Raw genomic sequence first — 4,783 nt, forward strand, 5'->3', positions numbered from 1 at the left:
GACTGCATATAAGGGCTTTGTTGTAAGGGTGATTAGATTCTTGTTTGTTCTGTCGTCACTGTTGACTTATGGAAATGTAGTATGGTATATGTGCGCACATAAAAAGTGGTTGGCTGCAATAAAATTTAGCTGTAGGTCATTGACAGTCCTGTGCACTGTTTTCTTTGCCTCTGTCTTTTTGTGCTGCATTCGCCCAGTTAACAATATAATATGACTGCTTTAATAAGTATGACCACCTTAATATGAGATGATAAGGAATAATGATGACCTTAAAAGAAACCCTTTACGAAACAAATGCATGCTGAATTTTTGAGTATGTTTATACCGCACGGTATCCAGCTACTATATAAATATTGGCCAATTGGAGTGTCCAGGAACAAGCTGCACAGTTTGTAACGTGATTTCAGCTTTACGAGAAGTTAAGTGATATCGTTGACTCATTGGGATGGCCCTTACTGCTGCCCTTTCGTAAATTTCTCACCTTTTGCCTTTTTTACATCTTCAATGGTAGAACAGGGATAGATAAAAGTAACTACATACAAGAGCCAACTGTATTTTCTCTCAAGAGGACCATTCCTCGAAAGTGCATCAATACATGTGCTGAGTAAACACTCTTTAAATGCATTTTTTCCTAGCACAATACATGAGTGGAAAAGATTCCTTGAGCTGATCGTTACCGTACTGCCTTCACAGTTTCTTGATTGAGTAAAGGAGTATTTTGTTAACATGATGTTTCAGCTTTTTCCACCGATAGCCACTGTCATGTCAGAGGCAATTGTCCTGCCTGTGCGTTATGTATTTTGTGAGCTTCATTGTTATGCAGTGTAATGTGTAATCGTGTTGTGCACTGCATCTTTTTGATCTCAGCAGTGTGCTTTAATTGTGCCCTACTACAATGCTTCTAGCAAGCGCTGTAGGTACATACCATTAAAACAAATAAGTAAAAATAAACAAGAAGACCACTTTAAGAACGGTAGTCTCTGTTGTAATATTGTGATAACTTTTGTTATTGTGTTGCCATTTGTTGGGCGTGTTGGTAAACTGAAAGCATATTTAGCACCAGCAAACAAGGACGGTAGGGAGTGCATTGTGGTGTCATCTCCCTTCCGTCCTTGTGTGCTGGTGTTATTGTGTCTTTTCCAGTCACACTAATAAAATATCTTGCGGTTAGAAGTCCTTCTAAGCTATGAATTGGCTTCTCTTTTAATGTTGTCCATCCTAATTGGTGCAGGTAAGCTGAATATGTCAATATAATGTGATATTCATTGCAGTTTATCAAGGACTTCGAAACGCTTGTGAAGGAAGAAGTGAGGCCGAAGATATCTGCTGGGATAGATAAAATAGTCGAGCTTGCCATGAAAAAGCGTGTGAAATGCAGGGAGGAAGAACTGTGCTTGCTGCTGGAAGCCTCTGAAATGGATGCAGGAAGACTTCGAACACGTCGTATGTACAATAATTAAATACTATATCATTTGCTAAGCTTCGGACACATTGCAGAGGCTAACCTTTGTCATTATTCTAGCATATAGTGCAAGGGTTCAATCTGTATTTTGCAGATTCGTAGAAACATACCTGAACCACACAAGCGCAATAATTTATAAGACTAAACTATAATTACAGAATGACATCTCGTTTTCAAAGAAATGAGCTTACAATTTCGGGTTTGATTATCTTGGAGGAACAATTTTATTTATCATTGACATGTTTAGTAGTGTAAATTGTGATGAGTGCATGCATGGTCTTACATATTGCATAACTATATGTGTTCAGAACTAAGCACACCATGGGTTCCTCACTACGTTTTTTTTGCTGCCTTGAAGCAACTCTTCATTCTCCACCGTTTGTGTACTTAATCAGTTTTACGGTAGGTGTTAAATTGTGCTCTCCCTGTAGCAATATTTAAGAGTTTTGTCATTTCAGTTTGCAGTTTAACGTACTTAAATAAGAGCAATAGTTAATAGCTGCATAGTTCACCAATTCAGAACCATGGTGCTTTTTTAGTTGTGGATGTTAAATTATAACAAAGCAAAAAGGGCAGTAATATTGGTTCACAAAGGAGGTTTTGGTGAAGTAACTCTTATTAGTCATTGGAGTGGCCTTTTTCAAATGCTGTTATATTGTGATACTTTCAAGGCAATTACACCACCCATACCATGTGAGGGGGTTAACTGAGCAATGCAAGGGCCTCATTTTGAAGCATTGGCATCCTCTTTTCAGATATACAGACTGTGGCAGTGCTTGAGATTCTGACCCAGAATGTCCGAGAATGTGCAGCGGTACACATTCTATTTTTACAAGAAGTAAGTAAATTTTTTATTGTGCTGATGTTACTGGATGTGTACTAAATGATAAGTTCTGTATCCTGGTGCAATGGTAGTCTGTCTCCAATGACAAGCCAAGCTATTGCCTCTGCTTTAGCTGCAGCATTGCAGACAATGTTTTTTTGCCAATAATCGTGACTCTTTCGCAGCACGGAGCAGCCGATATACCTAGCTCAGCTCAAAGTTCGAAAATTGAAAGTTCCCAATTTTAACTCTGTAGCTGTCACACCTGGTCGTAATGTGTGTATGTGTGTGTACATGCATTAAGATAACTTCATGCACGAGCAAAGTAACAGTAGTGCAGAGGTATGGGTAATCTTAATGTAACAGTAGCGAGTGCTTCATTTTGTTTTTGCAGGATCGGTGCGCACAGGTGTTTTTTTTTCTTGCACCATGCACTTTCCACACAAAAAGAAACTGCACGTCACCTGAGGTGTTCCTTTTACAATAAAAAATGTTGCATGTTGGCTTTCTCTTCATTTCTTGCCTCAAATGAGCACTGAAACCAAGCTGATAATTCTACCTACTTAAATATGAAATATTTAGTGATTGTGAAACCTCAAAATGAATGGCTCGTAGTACAAAAATTTTACGTATTAAAATATTTCATGAATGTTTAAATATAATCTCAACCATGCTTTTTTACCACTATACAGGGAGGAAATGTCCCGGTAATGCCATGCGTTCAATACAATGGTCCAGACCTCACATATGCAAGCAACCTCCTCCTTCATGTGGACCGTGAAGTGCTCTTTAGTGTCTCAAATGCAGAAGAAGGCATAGCTGCGTTGGTGGCCGCACACTGGTTGCTCAACATCGAGTACCCACGTAAAGCCTTCAACATTCTTGTGGCAATGGAGTGGCTCCTCCTCGGTCAGCGTGTCGCCACACCAAGGATGCCAGTCGTCAAACTTCTAAACACCTTTAAGAAATCTTAATTTTTTATTTGATTTTCACAGTTGGCCTTCAATCGTGACATTTTTGGACTTTCTAGCACCTTTGACTTGTTTTATTTGTCTAGTCTTAGTGTGATCCTATCCCCTTTTGTGGGGATGTGCCATAGTATCGAAGTCATCATCCAAATCAACATGCATACGCGCCGCTTGACCGATCCCCTACACTGGCAGCCAGTGTAGTTGCAATATTTTGCTACAACTTCAGTTGAGCTGAGTGTATGACTTTATTATTACTAGTTTTCATGCTGAAGTGTTGTGCAGTGTTCACTAGTCATTACTAGTCATGTTTTGTTAACATAAATTGGTCAGACTAGTTCTTACGTGGTAGTTTAGTTTTATACTTTGTCATAAGCTGCGTTGTTGTTATGAAAATATTTTGCAACTAGTTTGTAGTGAGCTTATTTAAATAAAAACTGTTTCTACTTAAAATTTAATTAAGCCTGTGCCAATATTCAGTACTAATATTTGTGCATTGAGTATTGTTTTACTCTTTACTTTGCTTTTTAATAAAATGTCATTTATTATGTACCCATTTCTCTTAAAGAAAATAATAAAAATTTCTGATACTTTGTTGCAAATTTTACAATCATTCTGTTCAGGCAGGTAACCTGGGGCCAGCTGACTTGTTCTGATAGCTTAAATTGAACTATGCCTGTAGGATATTCAGTGCAAGCACAGGGCTAAAAGTCAACCAAATTATTGGGTATAAGTAGGTCACCGGCCTGAAATGGAGCATGCAGAAATTAGAGGAAATAGTGTGCGTTTATATTGAAATAGCATGCACAAATAGATACAGTTTTGTTTGTACATGCTGAAACATCCGGTGCAGAAGCACTTTTGTGCACTTTATTCTTTGGCTTTCAGCATTACCTTTAAGTCATCGTAGATTTGTACGTACTCGTGGAAGCATCCAGTGGAGGCAATAGATAGAATTGATTGACAGGAAAGATGGAGAGGTCGACCTGGGCTAGTGCGCTCTAGTCTGCTACTCTAATGAGTAGAGCTATGAGAGTTGTGCTTAAAACACTGCAATGACTGTCTGGTTGACAGATAAATCTAAGCCTCTGTGGTACTGCATTGGTTACTGTGACCAATCCATGCATTGCTTATGCTCTGTGGCATTGAATATGAGCTACAACAGGCGAGCTGTGGGTGGATTTCTCTCCTGGTGGAGCTGGTGTTGCTGCGAGAATTTTTTCGCACAAAACGTGGAGAGCAATGCTTGTAATGTCATGCTTTTGGTTGTGTGCTTTCTCCATGGAGTGAAAAATATGTGTGTGCCAAGCAGTGGGACATCCTGTGTCCTTAGTGCAGAATGCTTTGTTATTACGCTGTGCTGCCTGGTGGCAGGGTACTATCATTGCAGAGGAAGATGATGAAAATCATGAGGTGTGTGCCTTGCTGCTATAGTGAAACCTTGAATTTTTTGTCTGAAAGGGACTCGCATTAAATATATTACTACATGCTCCAGGGGAGCAATGTGGCCACACCTCTCACATTCTGTCT

At 39.2% G+C, this 4,783-nt stretch overlaps 1 long non-coding RNA gene across 1 annotated transcript; it reads left to right on the plus strand.

Annotated features, from left to right (window-relative positions):
• Positions 1 to 1,279: 1,279 nt before the first annotated feature.
• Positions 1,280 to 3,719, plus strand: LOC129381289 (uncharacterized). The gene is made up of 3 exons (XR_011891363.1): positions 1,280 to 1,443; positions 2,218 to 2,300; positions 2,978 to 3,719. It is a non-coding gene; the product is annotated as an uncharacterized lncRNA (long non-coding RNA).
• Positions 3,720 to 4,783: the final 1,064 nt, after the last annotated feature.

Source organism: Dermacentor andersoni, unplaced genomic scaffold, assembly GCF_023375885.2.
Source record: "Dermacentor andersoni unplaced genomic scaffold, qqDerAnde1_hic_scaffold ctg00000042.1, whole genome shotgun sequence".
Taxonomy (NCBI): domain Eukaryota; kingdom Metazoa; phylum Arthropoda; class Arachnida; order Ixodida; family Ixodidae; genus Dermacentor; species Dermacentor andersoni.